Genomic DNA, 3038 nt, shown 5'->3' on the forward strand with positions numbered 1-3038 from the left:
GGAGAAGCACCTTACCAAGTACATGACACAGATGAGCCTCAGGGGAGTCTCGTCTACTTTGAAATGCAGAGCCTTCCACTTAACCTTGGGTGGAAGTGCCGAAGTGTGGTATAGCAGACTTCCTCCCCTGAGCATTAGGAGTTGGCCAAATTTGAAGAAGGCATTCTTAAACCAATACCTCTCATGCAGGGAAGGAGAGGCCCCAGTGCAACGCCTGCAAGATATGAGGCAGGCCCCTAGAGAGACGCTGAAAAGCTATCTTGCCAGGTTTACAGATGAAATCACATACTGCGAACATGTTACTGATGGAGAAGCCCTTTCAGCTCTGAAAGGCGACCTCAACATGAACACTTTGTTCTAGAGAGACGTGCGCAGTAAGAATCCTACCACCTATGATGAACTGGTGAAAATGATGAGAGTAGAAATCATCAGTAAGGAAATGATTGATCACCGAAACCGTGCCACACAAGAACTCCCTCCGCCTCAGAGGTTGGTAGGTCGAGGACCCGCAGTGCACCTTGTCACTCAGCAATGGACTCAAGCAGGTCATATAATAGCTCCTCCCTCCGGACAGGCACTGGCTTCTGCCACATTGAATCCAGTGTCGGTATTGGTATACAAGAATGCTCCTGGCGAAACAAGACCATCCGAAGAGCTGATAAGAAGAAGAAGAAGAAGAAGCAATCAAACAGGCCCTTGGAAGGGGCAAGATTCTGCACTTTCCACTCACTCTATGGGCATGACACTAGTGAATGCCAAGACGCTAATCGACGCCCAGATCGAAGCAACCCACATCCTTCTAGCAAGAGCAAATATCCTCGCAGATCCGCCTCCCCGAACAGGGAAGAGAAAGGGCATAGAGAGCAATCATCCCGGAGAAGAGAATCAAGGGATCGAGGACAGTCTAGACAGAGAGATCAGGCCCCATTCTTTGGGAGCCAAGTCATCAGGGAGATCGACACAATCATTGGGGGACCTCACATCGGTGACAACACCAGGAACGCCTAAAGGAATTACATAAGGGAAACAAAGGACCCGCCAATGATTACCTACATTGTCAACGAGTCACAAGCGGCCAATAAGATGGCTCCAATCACTTTTTACCAGGAAGATGTAGAAGGAGTTCACCACACCCATTGTGACGCATTGGTTGTAAGAGACGTAGTGGCTAGAAATGGACTCAAATGCATGCCATCGACAATGGAAGTTCGGTGAACATATTGTTCGGCTCCACCTTCGACAAAATACAAATTGAACATGGGTTGATCCCCATGACCGACCTATTATTCGAATTTACTGGAGACAATATCGACCCACGAGAGCGAATCACTCTGCCCATCGAGATGGGTTAAGCACCCCTAGTAGCCCAACACTTCATGGAATTCTTAGTCATAGACCACAGATCGACTTATCATGGAGTATTGGGCAGACTCGCTTTAAAAGATCTTTGGGCCGTCACATCCATCCACTACTTGTATATGAAATTCCCAACTGAACATGGGATTGCTACGGTCCGAGTTGACCAGATGGGCTCCAGGACATTTTACTTGAACTCTCTGAGGAAGTCGAAGCCCCGAACTGTTAACGTAATCATAAGTGAAGTTGTCAATGAAATCAGAATGGACGTGAAAGTGCTTGATGCCCCTGAACAAGGGCATACCTCCGAACAGGAGGAAGACGTCGACATGGAAGAGGCCCCTGAACAAGGACACCCTCTTGATGAGTTAAATCCCCGGATAATTAACTCTGAACCAAACGCAATCCCAATGGAAGAACTAGAAACTTTCTCTGCCAACCCAGAGGACCCTAGTCAGGTCTTGCGAATAGGGAAGGCACTGTCCCCTGAAGCAAAAGAGGAGATGATAAGCTTCCTGAAAAGAAACTTGGATGTCTTCGTTTGGAAGCATGAGGACATGGTGAGAATAAATCCAAGGATTAGTTGCCACTATCTTAACACAACTCCTCCTGTGCCCCTCATCAGCAGAAAAGACGTGCCCTCAACCCAAAAAGGTATGAGGCTCTCAAAGAGGAAGTAGACAAGCTTAGCCATAGTGGTTTCATAAGGGAAGCCATCTACCCAAAGTGGATATCCAACTCGATCCTGGTGAAAAAGACCAGCGGGAAGTGGAGAGTGTGCATAGACTTCACCAACTTGAATAAGGCGTGCCCTAAAGATAGCTTTCCACTTTCAAGAATAGACCAACTTGTGGATTCCACTACTGGGCATGAACTATTGAGCTTCATGGATACGTATTCGGGGTACAATCAGATACCCATATTCCGACCTGACGAGGAAGCTAAGTCATTCATCACAGATAGAGGACTCTACTACTACAAAGTCATGCCATTCGGATTGAAAAATGCCGAAGCCACATCTCAGAGGCTGGTCAACATGATGTTTGCTGAACTCATCGGCAAAACCATGGAGATCTACATGGATGACATGCTAGTCAAGAGCCTCCAGGCGAGCGAACACATTAGTCACCTCGACCAAACCTTTCAGATACTTAGAAAATATAAGATGATGTTAAATCCCTTCAAGTGCACCTTTGGGGTGGCTTCGGGTCAGTTCTTGGGGTATATTGTTAACCAAAGAGGAATTGAAGCCAATCCAGTAAAGATAACGGCCTTGCTGGAAATGAGGTCACCTCAGAAATCGAAGGAGGTCCAAAGCCTCAATGGTCAAATAGCTACACTCAGTCGCTTCATCTCCAGGGCCATTGATAAGAGCTTACCCTTCTTCAAGGTGCTTAAGTAAGGAAAGAAGTTCCAATGGACTTCTGAGTACAAAGAAGCCTTCCAGGCGCTGAAAAGGTACCTCAAAGAGGCATCCCTTTTGTCAAAACCTCAACCAGAAGAGTCTTTGTTGCTGTATTTGGCAGTATCGGACATGGCGATCAGTGCTATCCTAGTCAGAGAAGAATTTGAAAGACAGTTGCCAGTGTATTATGTCAGCAAAGCACTCATCCGAGCTAAAACACAGTACCCAAACATGGAGAAATTGGCACTTGCCCTCATCACGCCTCAAGGAAATTGAG

Source organism: Olea europaea, chromosome 14, assembly GCF_002742605.1.
Source record: "Olea europaea var. sylvestris chromosome 14, O_europaea_v1, whole genome shotgun sequence".
Lineage (NCBI taxonomy): Eukaryota > Viridiplantae > Streptophyta > Magnoliopsida > Lamiales > Oleaceae > Olea > Olea europaea.